Here is a 27,748-nt window from a genome sequence, read left to right on the forward strand (position 1 = left end):
TTTAAATATTATATGGTTTCTCTTACACAAGAAATCCAAAGTATAAATAAATTAACCATCAAAATAAATGATAATTAAAAGCAACCAGAGATGCAGATCTTTTATAAATAGGAAGGGGATTAAGAGATGAAGGGTGAGGGGATGGGAGGTAAAAAGAGGAGAAGGAGAAGTGAAAAGAATTAAGATGTGTCATGTACATGTATCTACTATCCATGATGGATGTAATCTTCATGTATCACAAACATGTACTAATAAAAAATAAATGTAAAAATTTTTTAAAAGCTTTGTCAAACCACAAGTCATACAGATTTTCTCCTATTTTCTTCTAGAAGCTTACAAGTTAACAGTTTTATAGTTTTGTGTAATACATGTGCCAAATATTATTTCATTTTGTTTTGTTTCAATTATGTACATCTACCTTTTCCTGTACTTGTTGAAAAGACTGTCTTTAATGGCTACGTAATTTTGTCCTAACTCAATTGATTGTGTACTTGTGGGTATACTTCTGTATTCCCAATTCTGTTGCTTTACTCTATATGTCTATCATTTCACTAACTCTAACTTTTTGGCTACTGTAACTTTGCAATATGTTTTGAAATCAGGTAATGTGTGTCGTCTTTGTTCTTTTTCCAAATTCATTTGTCTACTATATTTATTTGCCTATCCATACATATTATAAAAGTGTCACTGAAATTTTGAGTGGAATTGTGTAAATACAAAGATTGAGGCAGGGCAGGGGAACAAGAAGTTAACAAGAAGCTAAGACCACCCTGTGAGTTGGTACCATGTGCAGGCTTACTAAGGGAGAACCACATGCCCGCCCCTTCTGGCATACGGGCAGGGACACAAGAAGAGCCAGTGTCCCACCCTGGTAAGTAACCAGCTGATCTAGAGAAACACAGGCTGTGATGATGCTTAATGAGGGAAAAGATAATTTAATCCTTGCAGTGTTTAGTGTTTCATTGACTTTGCAGGTCTAAAATATGATCCTCTGATCATTTAGTCAGAGGGTAACAATAGCAATGTATATATGGAGTCTCCTTCTGAAGGTGTTAATTCCCTATTATCTTGTTTTGAAATCCTTTATCATTCTCATTGTTTCATTTGGTTAGGTTTTATTTTGTTTTATCTTGTTTGATTTTGTGGTATATTATGGCATGCTATTTTGAAGCTAACAAGATACATTATGGTAGCCATTTTGGATTTATTATTATTTGTTTTGAAGTCCTGTATTGCATTCATTGTTTTGTTTTTATCGGTTTTATTCTGTTTCTGTTTTGATTGATTGTACTATGTTTAAAGGTAAGGGCAGCTTTTTGAAGATAACAAGGCATTATGGTATTGTTGATTTCCTATTGTCTTATTTTGAAATCTTGTGTCACTTACATTGTCTTGTTTTGATTGGCTTTATTCTGTTTTGTTTTGCTTGGTTTTATTCTCTATAAAATAAAATTTTAAAAAAATTTTAAATGATCAAATTAGGCAAAACTGATAACTTTGTGTATATGTGTAATGCTAGAGATTGGATTCAGGGCCTTTGCACCAAGCTATATCCCAGCTCTTTTTTATTCTTTATTTTGAGACAGGGCTTCACTCAGTCACTAAACTCAACTGTGCAACCCTCCTGTTCAGCCTCCCTGAGGACTGTGTCCAGTACAGCTCTCAAAATCCCCAGGGTGAAGGATGGCAGAGGATGAAGAAATGAAGATGGGTCAGAATTCAGATAGCTGAGGTCAGCAGGAGCACTCACTGCAGATGGAAGAAAAGGAACTGCTCAATGACTGCAGTGCATTTTATCTATGCACTGAGGAGGCTCTTGTTAGTTGAAACCCCTCTGCCTAATAACTTGATTGCTTAGCCTTCCTCAGGGCATCTCACGTTCTTGGATCGGAAAAGTCAGTCTGTCCACATGGCTGCCTCAGGTGATCAGCACATGTGACCAATTTCCAGTTTCAGCGGCTCCCACACTTGAGTCCTGAGATTAAGGGCATAAGCCAGCATGCCAGGCTGAAAAATTGATTACATAATATTTTTTCCAATTTATGAACATGGCATAGCCCTCCAACTTGTCGGGGTTTAGAACTTGTCGGGGTTTTTTTTCTTTTTTTATCATTGTTATGTAGTTTCCAACACAGAGATCCCATGCAGATTTTATATGATTTACATCTAAATATTTTTAGTCCTATTGAAAATAGCATTGTGTTTTAAATTTTCTAATTCTAAATGTTCATTGCTAATATACAAAATATAATTGACTTTTTCCCCCTCTTTTTGAGACAGGGTTTCACTATGCAGTTCAGGCTGGCCTTGAATTCACTGTGTAGCCCAGGTCTCAAACTCACAGCAATCCTCCAGCCTCAGCCTTCTGTGTGCTGGGATTACAGGTGTGGGCCACCATGCCCAGTTATATTTGACTTTTGATAATTGGCCTAGTATTCTATGATATTGCTAAACTCACTTATTAATTCTAAAATCCCTTTAGTGATCCTTTGGGATTTTTTTACATGGACTATCATATAATCTACAAACAAAGACAGCTTTATTTCTTCATTTACAAACTGTATGTCCCCTTTTCTTTTGCCTTATTGCTGGCTAGAACTTTTAGTATTCCATTGAATAAAAATGGTAGTAAAAGATATTTGTTTCCTTGTTGTTAACCTCAAAGAGAAAAAATGCCATTTCAAAGTAAACTTTGCTGCAGAATCCTAAGCTATCAAGACCAAAGTTCTAAGCTAAATAAAGGAGGAGTTACAAAATCATAACTATAATGAGACATTTTAACACATTTCCTTTTGTTTCAAGTTGGAAAAAGTTGAAAACATTAGGGAAATCTGAGTGTTAATAAACCTTTCATCACTGTGACAAAATACCTAACAACTTAAGGGGAAGAAAGATGCATTTTGCCTTATAGTGTAAGAGGTTTCAGTTAATGGTCATCTAGATTCATTGCTTTTAGGTCTGTGGTGAGACATAAATATCTAGTGGAGTAGAGTGGAGAAAGAAAGCTGCTCACCTCATGGCAGTGAGGAAGTAGGGAAAGATAGAAAGAGCCAGAAAGGAAGAGGTTAAAGACAAAACAGAGTACCTAAGGTCACATACTCATAATCGACTCCTTTCAACTAGGCCCCACCTCCAATTGCCATCTCCTTTGAATAATACCATATATTTTGATGATACATATAGCTATGATGCCTCATGAGTCATTACTTCAAAAGCCCATTATCTGACAACCAAGCCTTCAATAAAATGAACCTTTTAGAAAATATTTTAGAAAACAATCATAACATTGAGTAAAATTATACATATATATCTATATATAGATATGTGAAAATCACGTAATTATACATAAGTAAATAGGGAGTCTGAAGGACTCTCTCCAGTCAGGTGTCCACTTACCTTACCTATCACTGGTCCCCCGGCTTCCCCAAGTTCAAGGGACGATACCAGTGAGTGCAGTGGTTCAACTCCCCCAAGTCTCTCCAGCCAAATTAGGGCCAGATGAATTCTCAGAGCATTCTGAAGGGAAAGGGTGGTACGTGGGAGGGAAAATAAAACCCTATAGTCCTATACTCCATCCTTTCATGAAAAAGTTGATGGCAGAAATTATACTTGTTGGTATCTAATTACTGAAACACACACACATGCATATACTCATACATCCATACGTATACCATGGGACATGTTCAGAAATGTTCATAGCAGCATAATTGCCAAAAACTATAGACAATCCACATGTCCATCCAGAGAAGTCAGACAGAGATGGGACCAGAGTAAATAAGTGAAAGACTCCTCTGAATGAAATTAAAGTCTCAAAAATACTGCATAGCCAGGATAAATGATATTTTAATGTGGTTTTTTACACAGAAATTCACATTTATTTCTTCATTAGTACATGCTTGCAGAACCCACATTTCTTGAGGAGCTGGTACAAGAACCTAACATTTCTTCATCGCTTTTCACAACCCCTTGTCCTCCTCCTCCCTCAATCTCCCGGTCTCCTTCCCACTGAGAATGATCTGGCTTCCTACTTCGTATTATCTTTTATTTTGCTCCTTATTTATACTTTGGTTTCTCATATAAAAGAAACTAAACTTCTGTATCTGACTTATTTCACTTAACATTATGATTTCAAGGTGTTTCCATTTTCCCACAAGCGACTCAAGTTTACTTTCTTTATGGCAGAGTAGTATTTTTAAAATAAAAGATCAGTGCAAAAGCTCAGGAAAAAAATATCAAATTTTCAAATAATGATAGAGTCAGTAGTACCAATTTTTCTTTCTGTCTCATGGTTCAGCATGGAACTGATAAGCAGGCAAATAAATTATGGTACACATGGTATGCCATCGAGCAAAAAAGAATGAAAGGATTACAACCACACACAAATAATACAGACAAGTTTCATGGATATGGTGCTCAGCCAAAAAAAAAAAAAAAAGAGCTGTGCTCAAAAGTGTAGGTCTTGACGATTCTATTAACATCAAGTTCAAAAACAGACAAAACTAACCTAGGGTATTAGGCATCAGGACAGTGCCCTCTGTAGCTTAATAGAATTTCTAGAATGCTAGAAACACTTCATTTGTTGATGTGCATGTTACACACGAGCCAGAGAATTCGTCAAAATATGGTTCATATGTTTTTAGCTTTTTTAATTTTATGAAAAAGTATAAATTTCATAACAAAATAATAAAAGTAACAACAGTTAATACACATACTATACTTCAACTAAATGAAAAATTTTAAAACATCTTATTCAGCTGCTAAAATACATTGGATCAACTCTGAATTGAGATGAGTCCCCTATAGGAGAAAGAAAAGTGTTCAGAGATGTGTGAGGCAACTTTTAGGGTACTGTTTTATTTCTGGGCTTCTATCCTTGACTACCGCAAGGCCAAAATAAGTAAAGCAAATTCTCCACCAGCAAGCACGGCTAGCACCCAACTGACACCATGTGTTCCACCCCTTCAGAACCTTGGGCTGCCAGATTTACCTCTCCAGTGGGCATGATTCATCAAGTATTAATTACAATTGCTGCCTGCTCAGATGCGTTGGGGAATAAGACAAGATTTCATCTAAATCCCTAAGGACTTTTCCTCTAGAAACTGGACTCTGCCATATCACACATGACAAGGCTTCCAGGCAGAGGACAGGCAACCATCCAGGAGACTGGTAGCCACTGGCCAGCTCTGTCAACATGCCATACTGCTGTCAGCATGTCTAGCACAATGTGTTCTAAACACACCATAGAAGTAACATGTCACAGAGTGGGACAGGAGTTGCAAGAAGCAAGAGAAGCCATTGCAACCACGGTAAACTGTGGCCCAGTTTCTAAGTGGGAGCAGAATTTTTCCTGGCCACCAATGGTGCCCAGTCTCTCTGCTTTTTTGCCAAGGTTTTCAATGAGAAGAACCTGCTGCTTTGGGTTTTAATGGCTCCAGAGAAAGGGAAGGCAGTGGACAAACAGAATGGTTGGCAGGTTTTTCCTTAGGTGTCAGGGAACACTAACAGTGCCATTACCAGTCTCCTTGGAAGGCAAATAACCACCCAGATACCCACTTCCTAACCTCATGACTAGGCGTCTCCTGGCCAATGTACCTGCTCATCCTGCTGCTTCCAAAGCAATTTCTAAAAGCAGCTTAAGAATATAACATACCCATGAAGTCCATGAAAACGTTAAGGTAAGTTAAATAGGGCAGTGCAAAAGTACAAACACAGAACTTTTTATGAGATACATAGAGTGGTCTAATCAGTGAATTAATCTATCAATGGACTTACAATTAAATGGCATTATTAGGAAGCGATAGAAAATTAGGAGGTTGGGCATATGCTCTTGGGACCATATTTTGTCCACAGCATCTTCCTCTCTAGCTCTTCCTGCCTTTCTCTATCCCACTTTCCCTCATCCCTTCCTAGCTGCTATGAGGTAAGCAGCTTTCCTCAACAATTTCTTTCTACCGTATTGTTTCTGCATCACTATAGGCCCACAGCAACGGGGCCAAGTGACCATGGACTAAAACGCCTGAACCACAAGCCAAAACATGTCTTTCCTCCCTGTAAGTTGATTCTCTCAGGTATTTTGTTACCACCTGGAAAACTGACTAACACACTGGCATTTCTTCAACTCACCACACATCTATTAAGACACTCAACCGGGCCATAGAATAACTATATTAATAGACTCAATCAAAATGTTAAATTGTCCTAAGAGACAGTCTTAACAAGATGAAACGAGAAAGGAGGGCCGGTGGCCAGCCCCGAATGGCATATGCAGTGACACCTTCTCGGGATCCTCTGATCCACTGCCTTTTTTTTTTAGTGTTTTTCTCTCTAGATATTTTTTCCTCAAATGTGACCTCAGGTTTCCTGCTCAAGGCAAATTTATTTTGGAAAAAAATCCCAAAACTCATTGCCATTGGGAAATAAAAGTTTTAATTTGTCAAATCTAGCAAGTATATTCTCTCATCTATTTTGTCTGTGAACTTGGCTTGAGAAAAATTCTAAGTGCAGGATTTCACAGAGTAAATAAGAAGGGGTGAGGAGTAAGGTAGGAGGTGAAAGAAGCTCTTCAGAAACTCCAGGAGTATTTAATAGCCTTCATGTCTCACCAAATACAGGCCCACTCACAAATTTTTAAGCATAAGCAATGAGAAAAGGCCAAGGATTCTGGAAAAAAATAAATACAATAGATATCTTTTTACATTTGCTATTTAGAATACATTATTCCTTTTTGTCCTTCCCATATCTTATAAGGAAAAATATTATTATTCACATTTGGCAAATGTGGAAACATGTATTTGAAAGAAAAAGCAATTGCCTGATTTTTAATGTTTATATAAATGCATGGATACTCTTGAAGCTGTTGGCTCTCATTTTTATTTCTTGTTTTAGTTTTAATTTTCCCATTTCTTTTTCTCTCATTTCCAGTTTCCTCTCTTGCATTCAAAATACCAGCATTGGCTAGGGGTTTAGCTCAGTGGCACAAGTACTAGTCTGGTAATCACAAGGTCATGAGTTCAATTCCAGGTACAAAAAATACCAGTACTCACAGACAGGAAAATATGAAAGTCAAGAACACAGTTTAGAGTCAAATGGCCTGGTGCAAAATTCACCACCTCCTAGTTGAATAATACATGCACACATACACATGTGTTTTCAACATCAAATCTGAAAGTCTGAAAGAAGATGCATCCTGACAAAGATGCATCTGATAAACATCCCTTATATAATAAATTTGGTCATCTTTAGAATAAAAATTTGTAAAAAGACATCTAAAGATATAAATCAGAACTAATAATTACAAAAACATACTATCTGAGTAAGTCTGCATCAAAGAAAATATTTTTATAATCCAAATTTTATTTATCCCTCCAATATTTATGATCCAGTAAACCAATGTACATTTCAATAACAAATGTATGTTAGGCACTGATGGAAAAATAAACACAATAATTACTAAGATTCAACCCTCATTCTTCAAGTATACTTCAAGTACAATAATGATATAGACATATACAGGAGTAGCATGATAAGTTATAATGCAGAGATGGACACAGTCTGACTTGGCCCTAAAGAAGGCCACTTTGATGGGTCAAAACCTGCCAAGAGACAAAGAAGGAGAGAATATTCCAAGCAAGAGAAAAAGAATCCTCAGGTATATAGAAGCCTGAAAACATAGATCAATCCCTAAGTACAGCAAGTGGTTCATAGCTGGAAAACAGAAGAGGGCTGTGGAAGGACCCAGGGCTGGTCTGGGAGGCCAGGACAGCATGGAGGGCTTTGTCAGTCTGTGAAGAGTGGAATTCATCCCATGTGCCACAAGAAGCCACTGAAAACTTTCAACCCAGAGGTAATTTAATGCAATATCCACATGCCAAAGACAACTTGGGTCACTGTTATGTGGAACTGGTCTGGAAAAAAGTGGGGATAAGGGAACCTATTAAAGCTTCTATAGTGGTTTAAGTGACAGAGCCTGGGACATGAGCTTGGGACATAAACAACAGAATTTGTTGAAGAGTAATTAGAAGGTAAGAACACATTAAATAATACCAATATAAAGGGTTCATACATCAGGCAGCTCTCTAGCAGACAAAGATGCACTTCTTCCAGTGAGCACTAGGTAAAAACACAAAAAATCTAACGCCCACAAATTCTATCTACAAGGTTAGGAGCTATGTGTAGTCCCCGGGTCTGCTCCCTGTCACTGATTCCTCTCACATCCTGCTCACAGAAGTCAGTATATAGAAAAGCCATTTGAAAGCCAGTCCTTCTACCCTTACCCTGATGTCCTTGCCAACCTTCAATGCACAAATACAAGCTGTGCCCAACTTACATATGTCAAATCATTACTTTGGACTGCTAAAATATTGTTTCAAATAGGTTGTCATTGTAGAGTGATACATCTTTATTTTTAAAAATTACAGTGACAGGAACAGAACCTCTATTCCTGAAACCCATAAATGTCCCTAATTGATCTGTAGGTCAAGTACTGCCAGGCATCCACTGTGTCAGCTGAAACTACCCACATGTGGCCTGTCTGCTCCAAGTTAGCAGCTAGCCAAGGTTGTCAATGATATCCTGTGAGCTTAAGGGCCTTTGGGACTAATTACCCACAGGTCACAAACAGAGAGATCACATTTATTCTCCCCTCCTTTGGAAACCTTCAGTTTTATGAATTTCCCATTATAGCCTCTATCTCTAATAAAGATATATATGAATACTAGCTATCAAAATATTGGTATGTGTTATGATTTGTGTTTAGTTGGCCCCCAAAGTCTCATTCAGTCATAGTTTCTTTGGGAGGTGGCTGACTCTAGAGTTTGTGATTGATTTGTAGTGCAATGCTAGGATTAAGGGTGGGTAATTGCTGGATCAGTCCACTGATTGGATTGGCCCCACCCTAATATAAGCCCAGTAGACTACATACAATATGAGACCAAAAGAGGCATCTCTCTCTCCAGCCTCCTCTCTCTCATTTTTGCTGTCTTCTACCACCATGAACTGTTGCCTCTCTGCCATTTGCCACTCCATCTTGGCGTCAGAAGATTATGGATTGAAACCTCTATGAACTTTGAGCTAAATAAACCTTTCCTCCTTTAGCTTTGGGTATCAGGTATTTTGTTTCAGCAATGAGAAAAGTGATTAAAACAATTTGTAATAACAAAGTTGCAACTCATCTATTATGGTTTATATCCAGATGTTCCCCCTTCCTGCTCTCTTAAGCAGGGGTTTTGGAAGGTAGAATCACAGGGCAATATAGCTGACTTTTCAGGAGACAGATCTGTCCAGAAGAGATGAGTCACTAGGTACATGACCTGGAAGGACATATCTGTCTTCCCAAAACTCCCTCCTCTCTCTGATTCCTGGCCACCATTGTGCAACTTCCCCCCCCCCCATAGATCCTTCCACCACACCTTGGAACCATCCAACTATGAACTAAAAAGATGAACCAAAATAAATTCTCTTTATTTAAAATTACAGGTATTGTGTATTATGTCCCAGCAATGAGAATATGATTAGGACAGATTTTGGCACCAGGGGAGTATGGTTATTGCTGTGACTGTTACCTGAAAAGTGATTTAAAACCCGTGGAACAGGCTTGCAGAAGGAGTCTAGAATGGCTTGGAGATGCCATCTACATAAGCCCTAGAATGCTATAAACTGAGCTTTATAAGCGATTCTGATCCAAGCTTAACAGGACCAGAATGCAATTAAAAAGGAAGAGTTAAGACCAAGCTCAGTAAATTCGAGTTGAGAATAAAACTTCCATTGGTCATTGGACTCTAGGCCATATGTGTTATGCTGTGACAGAAAAATCTGTCAACATTTTGCTCATGTTCTGAGAATTTTCAGGAGCCTGATATTAGAACAGCCAAATAATTAATCTGTTGGGAGAAATTTGAAGGCAGCCAATGTTCAGGCTTAGTATTGGTTTTACTTGCTGCTTTTAGTGAAATTTATACTGAGAAACAGGAGGGAAAAGCTCATTTTAAAAGGTTTCCGTTTTCCCAGAAAGGAAGGGCCTGCAAAGTTAGTGACTTTAAGAGCAAGGTTGCTGAAAAGATGAAAAAGAAGCCAAGCATTTTGCATCAGGACTATGGAAAGGATGTCTTGAGGACACACTGGGATCCAACAAAACTCTGCCCTTCACAGGCAAAAGTGAAAGATTTTGCTTAGAGAAGACAGCTCCACTGGGCTCTTCTGTCTCTAGGCTGGAGAAGCAAATGTTTCCCAGAGTTCAGCCATCCAGGCATTCAGAGGCCTCTGAAACTATGATTCAAGGGGCCTTCATTACAGCTCAAGTTGGCAGTAGACCTTGGCATCATCCATATGGTGCTGACTTTTTAGATATGCAGGATGCAAGAGTTCTAGAGTCAGGAAGAATACACTCAAATTTCAGAGAATGACCTAGAAAGGAAGGGCCAGGCAATGTAATCTGAGAACTGTGTTCAAGATGGTGAGAATAAAGCCAAAGGTACAATAGAGACCCCAAGAAGTTGGAGAAGCCAGGAACATAGAATGTCCACTAAGAATTGCTATAGGCTATCAGCAAAAAACTCACCCCAAGAAAGAATTCAAGAGGGCTATAATCTATACCACAGAGGAAGAGACATCTTTGCTCCAGATGCTGGACACATCACCTCAGGATTTCATGTTTGCCTGTTAGGTTTTTGGTCTTTCTTTGGTCCCATTTCTTTCTTACCCATTTTTTACTTTTAGGATGGGAATGTTACCTTGTACCATCATATGTCAGTAATATTTAACCTTCTTTTTGATTTTTACGGGGGCTTACAGCTAAAAGTTTGCTTTGAATCTTAGAGGAGTCTGGACTTGGATTTTGAGCAAGAATTGTTAAGACTTTGGTAACTCTTAGAGATGAACTAAATGCATTTTGCATAAAGAGATGCCTATTGAGTTTTCCAGAGGCCAGAAATGGAATGTTATAGTTTATATCAAGATGTTCCCTCAAGAGCCACATGCACTCAGCCAAGGCTTTTGAAAGACCATAGAATTATAGGGGCCTACAGATGACAGGATATTAGAAGGTAGGGCCTAGGGGCATGAGTTGGAAGAACGTATTTTCCAGTCCAACTCCCTTGTCTCTCTGCCTTCTGGCCACCACTATATGAGCAACTTTTCTCTGGCCAGGCTTTTCTATAATGTTGTTTTCACTTGGAGCTTAACAATGGTGGACTGAAAACATAAGCCAGAATAAACTTTTCTTCCTTTAAGTTGTAAGTGTCAGAAACTGTGTCTCAGCAACAAAAAAAGTAACTAAAAAAATCATTTGAATTTCTGACAATATGATACAATTAAATTAAAACTCATCTAAGGAATAGTATGTAACTCCTAAACATTCTTCTCCTTACACGAGTCTGTTGATAGGGAAAATGTGCTTACTACACAATGATCACTCAAGTACAGCTGTATAAGCAGAAGGGTTTTGTTTCATTCATTAATGTACCCACCATGCTGAGAATAGGACCAGTACACAGAGGCATTAATTAAACACCTGCTGATTGAACTAATATAAGAACTGGCAAATGTAAAAGAGAGACAGAGAAAGGGACAAAGAGAGAGACAAAGCTAAAGATATAGAAAGTGAAGGATCTAGAAAGATATTCATCACAGTGTTACCAGTAGTTTACTTTGGGTAGGCTCTTTTATGTCTCTCTGTCTCTCTCCCTCTTTCTCTCCTCTTCTGTCCCCTACCCTTCCTCCCTCCACCTGTCTCCCTCTTTCTCTCCTTCTGTCCCATTTCCTCTTTCTTTCTGTCTTTTCTTTCCTGTGAGCAGTAAAAGATTCTCCTGTAATAAGGTACAAAACACAAAAGAAACTATTATTTGGAGGATAAAATACTACATTATAAACTTAGTGCTTGCTTCTCAAGGTCATCTATGAATTTACTATCTTTTGTGTGACAGAATAAAATTCCTTGATTTATCTATAACTCCACATGCAACCCAAAACACTAATTTGTACTCACATGGTTCAGAGTCTCTATAGCCTACATCTGGATGGGCCTTTTGGCTTTAACATCATTACTAGGCTAGGTTTATATTCTAGCCCCCTCATTACTGCATTTTGCAAAACCATTCAATTCCTTCCAAAGAGGAAAGGGACATTTTACTACTCTCTTACTATAAAAAACTGCTTGTGTTTGCAGTTGAACTTACTACACCAAGTGTGAGAGTGTCAATGATTTTCACCCAGTATTACCTGCAAAATAAAAAGCACCCAAAGATGTCACCTGCCAGGAACAGCCCAAGTTAAACTGTGACTGCCCTGATGGAAAACAGAGTATGCAAGCTCTATAAAATCACCTTGCATAAACTGCCTGGTACCAAAGCTGGGGTGCATAATCCTTTCCTGGCTGAGCTAATTGTTTTGGCTTACTGATGATTTTACAGCTCCTGAAGCCATCCTCTGATTGCAAGAATGAGAGTTGCCAAATGATCTTCAACCACGTCCCAGACACCCAAGCACCACCAGAATACTTGGGGAGTAAGCTATGTTAAACAAATGCTCTTGTGAGTATAAGGATCCTTTTCTGTCTAGACTCCTAGTAACACCTGTTGCTCACTTGTCCTCTCCCACTGCACCTCCCCCTCAACAGCAATGCAGCCAAGATAAACCATGGGTCCCTGACAGGGCCTGGAGATGTGGCCACATGAACAGCAGAGCCAGGCAGCCCAGGCATCACATGTTCTGGTCACTGCCAGGTGTCAGAGAGCTATTTTCTGGCAGACAGCAGACCTGGCAGGGCAATATTTTTCAACTTTCAGCTTGGCTAGGGATAGACTTCTTCAGTGCATCATAGTTTTGGTTCTGCCACACAAATTGTCATCAAGCAAGCAGAAGAAGATGGCAGTATTCTAATTCAAACAAGCTTGCCATACCTAAGTTCCCTTTTTACCATATTCAAGGAGATAGTTGTCCTTGAAACTTTCTGGTAACCAGGAAGCTTGCTACCTCATGAAACAGTTCTATTTATTTGGAAGTACTCTTTCCATACAGAGCTAGATTCCTTGTTGTGATCTCTACTGCCCTCCTTACACTTCAGAAAGTTATGGAGAATGAATCATGTATCTCTCTTATGCAATTCAACATATGTTTTTGTGCTAGCATATAAAACAGGTCAGATCCACGGGGCTAAATATGAGACCCCTGGGTGAATCTGTTCTTGTACTTTAACCAGGCCTAGAGATAAGAAACTAAGACTAGGCTTGAGCAGTTTTGGAGGTCAGATCTAAGACCACTGCCCAGTGCCAGCTTCCAAAATGTCCTCAAAGAAAAACAGTTCTCTACAAAGGTTTGAAAACATACTGTCTGCATTAATGTACATTTTAGCTGTAAGAAAAGATATTTCTAAATGCAAGTTCAAAAACATTTCTAAAGTTCACAGTCTTCAAAGCAAGAGCTCACACTATAGATATAACCTAAACAACTGAGTTGAATCTTCATTTAAGGTGGTCCCAAATCAGTCACACAAAGCAAAGAAAATCGTTTCTCGAGAAACACTCTTTAAACTCAAGCTGGAAAGAATTATTAAAGTTTCAAGCAACATCAGCTCAAAATCAAAGATTACCAAACCTACAAAGAAGCAAGCTATCTTGATAATCAAGAATCAGAGGAAAGAAAAATCTGTGGAATTACCATCTCATGGATTTCAGATAATACAATTATCAACTAAAATATAAGATAAATGTGTCTAAAAGTTTTTAATAAGTTTTGAAAATACAGCAAAGGAAAAATTGACAACATTCCATTTAAAGAAAGTTAATAGTTCAGATTGAAAAAATGACAACTATAGATAAAAGGTTGCAAGAAATAAAATTATAAATTCACTTGATGATTTAGACTATGAAACTAAATAAAAATATCAAACTGGAAAAATAAATCTTGTCTGGGCTGCACTTGGCAGGTTTCAGGCCTGCCCAGGACAGGCTCAGTGATCTTCTCCAAACTGGGGAACTCAGCTGGTGGTTGGAGTGAATCTGCACCATCCTGAGCACTGGGTAGACTTTAAGAACATCTCTTCTGGAGCTCAAGGATCCGCCCAGAGCCCAGCCACACTAGGCTGTGCTTAGCAGGTTTCAGGCCTGTCCAGGACACACGCAGTTACCTTCCAAACTGGGAAACAGCTGGCTGGGGTAAGTCCACACGTGCCATCCTAAACCCTGGGGAGACTTTAAGATCATCTCTTCCAGAGCTCAAGGACCGGCCCAGAGCCCAGCCACACTGGGCTATGCTTGGGAAGTTTCAGGCCTGCTCAGGACATGCCCAGTGACCTTCTCCCAAACCAGGAAACTCAGTGGCAGCAGAGGTAAATTTGCATGACCCTGAGCTCTGGGAGACTTTAAGGTCATCTCTTCCAGAGCTCAAGGACCCATCCAGAGCCCAGACACACTAGACTAGCCTTGAGAGGTTTTGTGGACTGACTATATTACACCCAGTGACCTTCTTCAATTACAGGATTTGAGAGTAGATGAAGTGAGTTCCAGGGCATTGGTCTTCACCCAGGGAGAGCTTCAACCCATCATCCACAGTGGTTAGGTGCCTGCCCAGCTATCTGAAACACTGAAGGTGGCACAGGAGGGCCTGAGGGCCTAACTGAACCAGGCTCAGCAACTTCCATTCAGTACCAGGAGCCTAGGGCACAGGAGACGATATCCAACACATCCAGGGGAAGCCTTGGAACAACACATTGAAGCATAGAAATACAGGAAAATGACAAAGCAAAAGACCAAAATGAATCTCAAACCTCCAGCCCATCCCAAGAAACCTTAGGAGCTATGTACATAGAAGAAAATATATGCCAAACACCTGAAATATCTGAAATAATAGCAACTGAAATAAAGAAGCAACTCTGGGAAGCTTTAGAGGAATTCAAACTAGAAATAATCTCCCAGGTAAAAGAAAAAATGATAAAAGTAATGAAAGAGAAGACACAGTTAAAAAACTGGAGGAACTAAACAAAAGGTAGAATCCCTGGAGGAACAGTATAAGAAACAAACAGAATACATAAAGCAGATGCAAAGAGATATACAGGAAATCAAAAATTCCGGTGAAAGCTGTAAAAACTGCCTCAATGAAAGTGAAGATAGAATTTCAGACCTCAAAGACAGGATTGCAGCTAGTGAACAGGAAAGGAAAGATCTTTTAAAAATAACAAGGAATCAGGAAATAGCAATTCAACAGCTGAAAGATGATGCAAATAAAAGCAACATACGATTGATAGAGATAAATGAAAAAGAAGGGAACAACATAAAAGATGTCAAGAGGATATTTAGAGAAGTAATAGCTGAAAATTTTCCAAACATGAGAATGGAAACTGGCATAAGGATCAGTGAAGCATAAAGAACTCCAAATAGCCATAACCAAAATAATACTATACCCAGACATATAATAATCACCATCCCAGAAATCCAACATAAGAAAACAATATTAAAAGCTGTCAGAGAGAAAATACAGATCACCTATAAAGGAAAACCTATCAGAATCACAGAAGACTTCTCAGCACAAACAATAAAGTCAAGAAGAGCATGGAGGGAAGTATTTCAGCTCCTAAAGGAAAATGATTTCCAACCTAGACTGATGTACCCTAAAAAACTGTCCTTCAAAATCAATGGAGAAATAAGATACTTCCATGACAAGGAACAACTGAAGAACTTCATGATCACCAAGTCAACCCTGCAAAGAATACTGAAAGACAGTTTAGATACACTTAGGAAAAAAAACACTAAGGAAAGCAGACAATTAAAGAGAACAGAAAGAAAAAGATTCAACAGCAGAAAGGTAACACGTCAATGACAAACCAACATACAACAGTTATAATCATTAATGTAAATGTTCTCAATTCACCAATAAAAAGAAACAAACTGATAGAATGGGTCAAGAAACAACATTCAACCATATGCTGTCTACAAAAAATCCATCTAACCCAAAAGGATACTCACAGACTGAAAGTCAAAGGATAGAAAACAATACTTCATGCAACAGGAACCCAAAAAAAAGCAGTGGTAGCTATTCTGTTTTCAGACAATATGAACTTCAAGTCAATAATGATCAGAGGAGATAAAGAAAGTCATTACATACAGATTAGGGGAAAACTTCAAGAGGAAGAGATAACAATCAAATATATATGAACCAAATTACAGAGCACCCAGTTATATAAAGCAAGTATTAATAGAAATGAAAAACTAAATTACCAGTAACACAATTATAACAGGAGACCTTAATACACCACTGACACCAAGGGACAGATCAACCAGACAGAAAATCAACAAAGAAATAATAGAACTGAATCACACATGTGAACAAATGGACTTGATAGATATATACAGAGTGTTTCATCCAACAACATCAGAATACACATTCTTCTCAGTAGTACATGGGACATTCTCTAAAATAGACCATATATTAGCTCTAAGAACATATTTAAATAAATGCAAAAGAGTTGAAATTATCCCTTGCATGTTATCAGATCATAGAACTATAAAATTAGAAATTAATCATAAGAGATACTGCAAAATCCCACAAACACATGGAAAGTGAATAACACACTCTTGAGCAATCAGTGGGTCACAGGGGAAACTAAAGAAGAAATTAAGCAATACCTACAAGCAAACAAAAATACAAGTACAACTTACCAGAATCTGTGGGATGCAATGAAAGCTGTCCTCAGAGGAAAATTTATTGCACTGAGTTCCCACATCAGGAAAACAGGATGAATACAAATAAATAACCTGATGCTACACCTCAAACATCTAGAAAAAGAAGAGCAAATCAAGTCTAAAGCCAAAAGAAGGGAAGAAATTATAAGGATCAGAGCAGAAATACATGCAATAGAGACTAAGAAAACAATCCAAAGAAACAATGAATCAAAGAGTTGGCTCTTTGAAAGAATAAATAAAATTGATAAGCCCCTAACCAACCTTATTTTAAAAAGGGAAGAAAAAGCTCAAATTCATGCAATAAGGAATGAAAAAGGTGAAATCACTACAGACTCTGTAGAAATACAGATCATCAGCACCTATTTTGAAAACCTCTACACTCATAGGTTTCATAACATAGAAGAAATAGACTCCTAGAAACATATGAAGTACCAAAGCTAGGTCAAGAAGATGTAAAACTGATGTTGGAGCTTAGGACTCTGGGAAGCCAAGTCAGCATCTCCCCTCCCTGTAAGCGGAGGCAGGGTGGCAGCCTGCAGCCCTTCCAGGGGGAGAACTAGCAGTGTCTCCTGAGATCCACGCCATGTTGAAGCTTAGGACTCTGGGAAGCCAAGCCAGAAGCTCCCTTCCCTGGTAAGTGGTGGTAGTGTGGCCCACTGCAGCCCTTCCAGGGGGAGAACTAGCAGTGTCTCCTGAGATCCACGCCATGTTGGAGCTTAGGACTCTGGGAAGCCAAGCCAGCACCTCCCTTCCCTGGTAAGTGGTGGTAGTGTGGCCCACTGCAGCCCTTCCAGGGGGAGAACTAGCAGTGTCTCCTGAGATCCACGCCATGTTGGAGCTTAGGACTCTGGGAAGCCAAGCCAGCACCTCCCTTCCCTGGTAAGCGGAGGCAGGGTGGCAGCCTGCAGCCCTTCCAGGGGGAGAACTAGCAGTGTCTCCTGAGATCCACGCCATGTTGGAGCTTAGGACTCTGGGAAGCCAAGCCAATACCTCCGAAAAAAAAAAAATCCATGTAAATTATATGTAAGTTGCAGTACACCAAAATGTAATCCACTATTCTGTGCAATTTACATGAACTTATAAAATCATTTTCAGATTCTATAAAATAAAAAAAACTAATATGATTATAGTATCAAGTTTGGGATTATAGGCAACTACACTGAAGAAGACAAGACCCTACGATATACATTCTGGTTTGATAACTGCCAGTTTTTGAAGTTCTATACTATATACAAAGTTGTGTTTTTATTAATACTGTTATATCCTGATATATTCAGTTATACTATGTCTGATGATATAGCCAGTTCTATTGAAGATAACAAGAGACAACACAGGAACTATGGTAGAAGTCCTTGCACAATGGTCTTATATGTCTTTTTTGTTTCATGTGTTTATAGGAATATGTTTTGTTCTGTCTTGCTTTGTTTCATTTCTACCTCTAATATAGAAAGAACAGAAATACATGTTAAGACTCATGCATGTGTAGAATCTATAAACAGTTTATGAGAGCTGATCTTATGACACATGATGAAATGAACAGATACTTTGAGGAAAAAGAGTCATTAAAGAACCCAGTGCTGATTCTGGTGTGTCATAATGTGAAACCCAGCAATAGTATTATTCTCTGTTCAGAGTGATATTAGCCTGCTTGGGTTTTTTCTATCTCAACACAATTGAAGATATGGATAACTGCATGTATGTTTAAGTGTATAGGATTGATAACCATATTTCTAAGTTTTTATTGGACAGTTGAACAGAACTGTTTGCAGTCTCGCTGTTTGAATTCTCACTTTACATGTTCCATTTTTGTATCTTGAATAACTATTTGTAAAATGACAATATGTAAACATCAACCAGTGATTTCTTACTGTTTATTTTTTCTCTGAATGCATGTATTATTTCTACCTATTTTCTGTTTTGTTTAGTCTTTCTTTAAATAAAATTTTAAAAAATTTTTAAAAAAGAAGAAGGTGTAAAACTGCTGAATAACTCAATATCTATTAATGAAATCGATAATGTACTTAAGTCCTTTCCTATAAAGAAGAGCGGAGGCCCAGACGGATTCACTGCAGAATTCTACAAGAAATACAAAGACTTACTGCTGACACTCCTCAAGCTCTTCAATGAAATTTGAAGGGAAGCAATCCTTCTTAAGTCATTCCTGGAAGCAAATATTACTCTAGTACCAAAACCTGAGAAAGACCCAACTAAAAAAGAGAACTAGAGGTCAATCTCCCTAAAGAACACAGATGCAAAAATCCTCAATAAAATATTGGCAAATAGGATGCTGCAAATCATCAAGAAGCTTATACACCATGACCAAGTGAAATTCATCCCATGCATGCAGGGATGGTTCAACATACGTAAATCAATAAATGTAGTCCCACATATCAATAAAGCCAAAAGTAAGAGTCACATGATCATTTCCATAGATGCAGAAAAAGCTTTTGATAAGGTCCAACATTCATTTATGATAAGAACCTTACAGAAAATTGGAATAGATTGTCTTCACCTCAATATAACAAAGGCCATCTATGACATACCAACAGCCAGTATCATACTAAATGGCCAAAAACTGAAGGCCTTTACTTTAAAATCAGGCACAAGACAAGGATGTTCCTTATCACCACTCCTATTTAATATAGTACTGGAAATACTAGCCAGAGCAATTAGACAATAGAGGGAGAAATAAAAGGGGTAAAGGTAGAAAGAGAAGAAGTTAAATTATTATTTGCAGATGACATGATACTTTATATAGAAGACCCCCAAATCTCCACTGAAAGACTCCTAGATATAATAAATAAATTCAGCAATGTAGCTGGATACAAAATCAATACTCAAAAATCAATAGCATTTCTATATACTGACAACAAAATCACAGAGAGAGAAATAAGAGAAGCCATAGCTTTCATGCTAGTATCGAAAAAAATGAAACATTTAGGAATTATTCTCACAAAAGAAGTGAAATACCTATACAGGGAAAATTATAATATGCTGAAAAAAGAAATTGAAGATGATCTCAGAAAATGGAAAGACATCCCTTGCCCATGGGTAGGAAGAATCAATACTGTGAAAATGGCTGTTCTCCCAAAACTGCCATAGAGATTCAATACAATCCCAATAAAAATACCACTAACATACCTTATGGATCTAGAGAAATCACTCCTCAAACCCCTCTGAAACCAGAAGAGACTAAAATAGCAAAGACTGTTCTAAGCAGCAAAGGCAAGGCAGGAGGCATCACAATCCCTGACGTGAAGTTATACTATAAAGCAACTGTAGTAAAATCAACATGGTACTGGAATCAAAACAGAGCCGAAGATCAATGGAATAGATTAGAAGATACAACCACAATTACAAACACACTCAACCACCTTATTTTTGATAAAGGGGCCAAACATGTTCACTGGAAGAACAACAGCATCTTTAATAAATGGTGTTGGAAATCCTGGATCCTCACATGCCGACAACTAAAACTAGACCCATGCCTGTCACCATATTAAATTAAAATCTAAATGGATCAAAGATCTGAACATTAAAACAGAAACACTAAATCTAATGGAAGACAAATTGGGTAAAAACCTTGAAGACATAGTGGTAGGTAGAGAATTCATGAACAGAACTCAAACCGCACAGGAAATACTTCCCAGAATCAATAACTGGGACCACCTCTTATTAAAAAGTTTATGCATGTCAAAAGAAATCTCCAGCATAGAGAAAAGAAAACCCACAAACTGGGAAAAACTAATGAACTGTCCCTCAGACAAAGGACTTCTGTCTAAAACATAAAGAATTAAAAAAAACCAGACCCCCAAAATTCAAAGATCCAATCCAAAAATGGGCATCTGAGATGAATACACACTTCAGTTCCAAAAATGGGCATCTGAGATGAATACACAGATGAAGAAATACAAACAGCAAATAAATGCATGAAAAAATGTTCATCGTTACTCTTTAGAGAAATGTAAATTAAAACCACATTGAGATTCTATCTCACTCCTGAAAGAATGGCCAGGATCAAGAAAACTACCAACAACAAATGCTAGGGAGGCTGTGGGGAAAAAGGAACTCTCCTACACTGTTGGGAGTGTAGACTGGTACAACCTTTGTGGAGGTCAGTCTGGAGATTTCTCAAAAAGCTGGGATTGGAAGTTCCATTTGTTCCAGCCATTCCACTTTTAGGCATACTTCCAGAAAAATTGAAAACATCATGCCATGGTGATATATGTGCACCAATCTTTATAGCAGCATAATTTGTAACAGCCAGATCTTGGAAACAACGTAAGTGTCCATCAACTGAGGAATGGATAAAAAAGTTGTGGTATTTTTATACAATGGAGTACTACTCAGCTATAAAGAATGATCACATTGAGATATTTATAAATAAATGGGCTCAGCTTGAGACCATACTCATAAGCAAAATAAATCAAAGTCACATGTATAAATACCGAATACTTTCTCTAGTGTAACAAATGGTGAGAATACATAAAAATATGTGGTAAACATGATTCCCTATTATATTGCTTTGAAGGCTTATAATGTTTTCATTAATTGGAATGGTCCTATTCTTGGTTGTTTCATTTTATTGTCTGTGATGGTATGAATAGTTATTTTGAAGAAAACAAGACAATATAATAGTGTTATGGTTCGATAACTAGTGGTCAACTTAACGCCAGCTGGATTACATCAGCATGTATTGAGAGAAGATGCTCCACCTGAGGAGGGTTGCCAGGATAAATAGGTGGAGAAGAAGAGAGGTATGAGAGGGATTGAGGCGTTATGGAGGCATTGTTAGTTCTCCTACAAGTTGCTGTCTGAGCTATTGGTTCTCCTGGAGAAGCTTTGGTCTTCACATCGAGCATTGCTTCCTGGCTCTGGAGGGGAAGACATGTGCTGCCTGGTCTCCAGGATGAACTCCTCACGCTGCTTCCTGGCACGTTCCCGACTGTGCTTGTCGTCGGAGGAGCTCGGGGCCTCCGTGTCGCTGAGGACAGCTGTGGTTCCTTTCAGGACAGCCCCGCTCTTTGTTGTGAGTGTGACTTCTCGGCTCCAGTGTAGAGCCCTCATCCCACTAGCACAGCTCCTTCATCCTGCTGGCATGGACTTTCTGGCTTCCACCGCTGACCCTTGGGTCTTCCCGGCATGAATCCGTAAAAGAGACTGGCGTGAGTCCTTGTGGGCCCTGGACTTCCAGTTGGACTCATGGAGGCATTGTCCTGAGCTCTGGGTTTTTATCTGGACTCATGTGGGACATTGCCGTGGGTTTAGGCTCTTGACTTAAATAATCTATGTCGTTGGTGTTGCAGATAGATTTCCTGTATTTTCCTGTGTTAACTTTCAGTGACCATTATAAAAATATTATAAACTCCATGTCCTGACCTGAATTGTTCTCTGTGTACAACCCCTGACTACAACAAATAGCTAGTGCTGATATAATATCATCTTATTTTGAAGTCCCATGAAGCTTTTGTTCTTCTGTCTCCATCAGTTTATCATGTTATATCTTATTGGATTTTATTATATGTGATAGTATAAACAAAAATTTTTATAAACAAGGAGATAATATAGAAAACATTGTTCATTTTCTGTTAGTTGGTTCTAAATACCTTGTAATACTTTCATTCTCTTGAATGGTTTTACACTATCATATTGTGCTTGATGCTATAATATACAAAATTATACTCAAATATTTCAAGGAAAGAGACACTATGGTAGATACTGTTATGTCAGGTTATTTTGTGGTGAAACTTATGTTGTTTAAATTGTTCTGTTCTGACTTGTGTTATTATGTTGTTATGTCCTCTTTTATCTTAATCTCCTTTCTTTTAATTTTTTTAATAAATAAATCTTGAAATGCATTAAATGTAGCAGAAAAGTACAGTGCAGAGAAAAACTTGCAAAAGATGTTAGGAGATACAGATACAAAAGGTCCACCTTATATCCAATCTGAAATCTATAAAGAGATAACAAAAAATAAGGTAGAATTAAAGCAACTGAGAATTTTTCAGAGGAATCCACTGATTCAACAAAGGTAAGAAAGGAGAGATCTATCAAGTGCTTATCACAAAACTGTAGAACATCAAAAACAAAGAGTTATTTAAGCCAATTAAAAGAAGAAAAAAACCAAATTACCAATACTTAACATACATCAGACTCTTAGCTGATTTCTAAGTGGCAACTGATTTCTCAGAAGCCAGTAAAATGACTGATATATCAACGTACCAAAAGAAAACAAATGTCAACTTAGAATTCTCTCTCAAAGAAAATTTACTTTAAATAATAGTGGTGAAATAAAGATATTTTCCAATAAGGCAAAACTAAAGAGAATATGTTACATGTAGAAACTCTGAGAATTTTTCTAAAGATGGTATTTAAAGTTAGGTGTTAGTAACATGTAATTCTAATTCCAACATTCTGAGAAGATGAGGCAGGGGGATCACAAGTACAATCTTAGTCCATACAACCTAAGGAGACCCTGTCTCAAAAAACAAATAGATAAATATTTTGAATTGATGATACTGTTACGTTAGATCTAAAATGTCCCCCCAAAACATCATGTGTTCAAGATGTTAGGCTTTTGAAAGGTGATTAGATCATAACAGGCAGTATTGTCCCCAATGGATTAACCCACTGAAGAATTCAGAGCTCAATGTGTTGTTAGCAAGTGAATTCTGATTGGAAGAGGCATGGGAGCATGACCTGAAAAGGTGTATCTTCCTCCCTGGCTCCTACCATCTCTCTCTGCTTCCTGGTCACCATGACATGAGCAGCTTTTTCTATCAGACCCCTCTACCACACCATTTCTGCTTTGGAGCAAGTCAAACATGTATCAAGTTAAGCATGAGCCAAAATAAACTGCTCCTTCTTTAGGCTGTAGGTGTCAGATATTGTGTCTCGGCAACATAAAAGTAACTAAGACAGGTACCAAAAGAAAGTGATCTAAAAAGTAGGTTTGAAATGTAGAAACAGTGAACAATGAAATGGTAAACATGAGGGTAAACTTAAACAAAATGGACTATATAGAATAGCTAGTAACTTAAAGAGCTACAATATTGAATAGCTAGTAATTTAAGGGGCTATAACATCAATATGGAACTCACATATGGTAACAGTAAGTTATAGTTAAAGGAAGGTAAGAGAGTGAATCTAATATATAACCTTTCAGACTGGCCTCTTTATAACAATAATGCATTTAAGATTCATGTATGACATTTTGTGAGTTGATAGCACATTACTTTTCCTTTTTTTCTTTTAATGAGAGTTGAACTCAAGGTCTTTGAACTGAATTACACGTTTTTTAAAATTTTTTTTATCTTAAAACAGGGTCAGGTTCAAACTTTTAGACCTCCTGACTTGGCTTCCCAAATAGCTGAGATTATAGATGTTCTGCCATTTAAGATGATATGTCAAGCTGACACTTATCTTGCTTGCTACTACTGAGTTTCTTATATCTGTTTTTTGGTATTTGTCATTAATTTTGGAAAATTCTTATCCATTATTACTTTTTCCGTTCTATTTTTTCTTTGTTCTCCTTCTGATATCCCAAGGATGCATGGCTACCCGTTTTGAAATTATGCTTGCAGGCCTCCAGTAATCAGTTTGGGTTTTTCTAGGTGGCAAAGATCCCACTTTATTCACTTTGCATTTCAGTTGGAAAGCTTCCATTGATCTATTGTCAGTGATTCTTTCCTTGGTCATGTCCACACTCTAGATAAATGCATCAAAAGCTTTCTTCATCTCTCTTGCGATGTTTTTGGTTTCTAGCATCTCCTTTGATTCTTTGTTTAGAATTTCCACATCTCTTCTGATACCACTCATGTTCTTGTATGTGATCCACTTTTTTCATTAGAGCACTCAAGCCATCAATCATTCTTTTAATCCATTAACTGAATGCTAACATCTGTATGATATCTGAGTCTAGTCTTTATTCTTGCTTTATCTCTTCACATTACTTTATTCTTTGGCAAGTCTTGTAATTTTTTATTTAAAGCTGTACCTGTTATACCAGCAATATGCCTTTTGTGGGAGGACTTATGCTAGTATGTCTGGGAGTTGGGATGTTTAATGTTTTCTACAGATGCAGGAGCCTACGGCTTTAAATTTTCCCAATGTTGTTTCTGTTGCTGTTGTTGGATTTTTGTTTTTATTTTCTGTCTGTCCTCTAGAGTTGGGCTTCCTTAAGTTCCTCCTTGAAGAGCAGGTAGATCTAGAAGCTTTTTCAGCTATAATCTGTTGCTATCATAGTGGGATCCTATGGGTGTGATGGCAAAATAATGAAGAAAGGGAGGTAATCATGACTAAATCTCAATATTTTAGTGGTCCATTGTCTTTAGCTGTGACCTTCACCAGTGGTTCTCCAGTGATATAGCTTCCCTCTCTGTCCCTTTGTGAGAAAGTGACCTACGAGAGGTAGAGTGGGAGAAATGCCCTTTCCCTGATAAGGTGAGGCTGTGCGAGTGATCTTCCCTGGACAGTAGGCCCTTGTTAGGAAGATTGCTTGGCATACACTATAGCATTCCCTGGTACCTACAAGGCCATGAAGGATTCCTGGCTCTTCATCTTGAGAATTTGGTGGATTTCCTAGGAGAAAAAATCACAAAAGATCCTATAAGAATGCACAAGACTATAGCCCAGGTGTTCCTCACTCTCAGGCTAGCCCACACCATGCCTTTAGCAGTTTGTCACAATTATTACTCAGAGAAAAAACAAGTAGCTTCCATTTTGATTAGGCATGTCATAGCCCTGGCCCTTTGGATTGATTCATCACTCCAGATTTTAGAACAGTAATTTGACCTATAAGTTTATTTCCTTGATGAATCTATGAGAAGATACTGATTTGCAGGTTTTTTAAGGTTTTTCTCCTTACAGGAATGAGAATTATAATTCCCAATCTAAATAGGTTTCAGAGAAGAAATCAAAAGTCCAAAAATTAACTTTCTTAATAGAAAAATTTTAAAGCAAGATAGGCAAAATATCATCATTGTTAAAACTAAGTAACAGATATATAAGGGTTCTTTACACAATCCTTAGTTTTAGGTATATATATATTTGAAATTTTCTATATTCAAGTTTATTTAAATAGTGTTGCTGAGGATCTAAAATGGGCTAGCTTAAATAATAGGAAGAGCAGAGAAAAAAATTAGTCCCAATATCATTATCTAATATATACCAGTGACTGTACCAAAATAATTCAGGTTTAATATTATGTCCTGACTCATTAGAGCTATCTGCATTTGCAGAAAGATTCACATAAAGTATATAATTTTGAACCAACTAGGAGCTGCAAAGAAAACAAGAAAGGCACTGTAGAAGCAGGCAATAGGGAATCTAACCTGTTCCAGGGAATTGGAGGAGATCATCTCAAAAGCCACAGGGGAGAGAATAGAGAAGTCATGCCATGCCATCATAGGGAACCAACAAGCGGGATCCCAGGGGATAACTTCCAAAGGTTCCACATAACACCAGTGATATTAAAGGCAAGAAGAATAGGAATATTTCAGAAGAAAGTAAACCTTCCATAAGTTGGAATTTCCAGTAATATCTTAAAGGGCCCCCACTACCTGAATCTGGGCTAGACAAATAAATGGAAGTTTCACAAATTACTCTTACTTTCTAAAATATTGAAATTTTTCATCAACCCTTCTTCTTTGTCCATTCAAATTCTCTTTAGATATCAGTAAACTTATAGTTTTGTTCCTGGAGTGATGCTACAGAAAGACTGAGAGTTCATCACACTGGACAGAGCTAAAGAAACAGGAGCTTGGGCTGGGGACATAGCTCAATGGCACAGCGTCTGCCTATCAGGTGCAAGGTCATGAGTTCAATCCCTAGTACTAAGAAAGAAAGAAAGAAAGAAAGAAAGAAAGAAAGAAAGAAAGAAAGAGGGAGGGAGAAAGAGAAAGGAAAAGAAAGGTAAAGAAAAGCTAGACAGTAAGAAAAAAAATCACAGTTCTGGAGTTCTGCATTCATGTACAACATGATTTCAACATACAAGCTAACACAAGTTTCTTGATGCTTGTGTGAAATATCTATCTAATTAGGAAAACAGAAATGATGTCACTTACCAACTCTAATATAGACCACTATTAAGCAAGTAAAATAATTATCTATAAATGCTTAATATTGACTTACCACATAACTAATGGTAATTAATGATGGTAATTATCAAAATATAGCTAATATCAACATTTAAAACAACATCTAAACTTCCCAAAATATGACCATCAATCTATAACTTTAAAGATAATAGCAATTAATCATCTTTATTTTGATGGCTAAATGGTAATGATTGTGATATGGTAGCACAGGTTTTCTCCACATAAGAGAGGCACTATTATGGTGAAGGTAATGACACTAATAATGGAAAAATGATTGCTAATCATTTCCCATTCTTGGTATTAAAATGTCAAAATCATCAAAATTCTGTGAATAAAATGCAGGAACTATGTGTGGTAAAATACATAATCTATATTCACCAAGCCTATCAAATCAGTATTGGGCCAGTGACTGCCCAAGACAAGGACAAGGGACCTTTTCAAAAGTGCCAAAGCCCAAACCTCACACTCAGAGAATCTGACTTAATTGACCTGGGATGTGGCTGAATTTCCAAAAATTCCCTGAGTAGTTCTAATGTGCAGCCAGAACCGACAGCCTCTACTCCAGATGTTTGATTTTTATGCCTGAGAATAAAGATGTATTTGCTCCTACAGGGGAAATTGAATTCAGAAACCTACTCGCCCAGCCTCTGTCAATCAGGGCTGTGTGTAGCAGAGGAACAAGTTGTTAGTTTTAGTTGTCAGGGAATTTTCTTCATGGAAAAGAAGTGCATTAAAATACCAAATTACAGTATTTACATATTTCATGTTTTTTTCAACTGCGTTCCCATAGCAACTCCATCCATTTGCTCCCTACTTTCTTCAAGTTATTTTCCATCATAAGCCATGCTTTATTAGTGAGGCAAACAGTTTGCCCTCTGAAATACTGTTTTGCTGTTTACTATTTCTTTGCCAGAGAACAGAGCTCTCGTTGCCTCTGCTGCTCCTGTGCAACCCAAATTTGATCAAGTGAGCTTCACTGGT

At 37.8% G+C, this 27,748-nt stretch overlaps 1 long non-coding RNA gene across 1 annotated transcript in view; it reads right to left on the bottom strand.

Annotated features, from left to right (window-relative positions):
- The window catches only part of LOC106025926 (uncharacterized), a 170,601-nt gene extending 145,350 nt beyond the window's left edge, over positions 1-25,251 (bottom strand). The window contains exon 1 of the long non-coding RNA XR_001199519.2: positions 25,201-25,251. This is a non-coding gene — a long non-coding RNA (uncharacterized LOC106025926). The remainder of the gene's footprint in view (positions 1-25,200) is intronic.
- Between the last annotated feature and the right edge of the window lie 2,497 nt (positions 25,252-27,748).

The sequence above is a fragment of the Cavia porcellus genome, unplaced genomic scaffold (assembly GCF_034190915.1).
Source record: "Cavia porcellus strain 051 isolate PalLab524CR breed Dunkin Hartley unplaced genomic scaffold, mCavPor4.1 scaffold_11, whole genome shotgun sequence".
In the NCBI taxonomy this organism is placed as follows: Eukaryota; Metazoa; Chordata; class Mammalia; order Rodentia; family Caviidae; genus Cavia; species Cavia porcellus.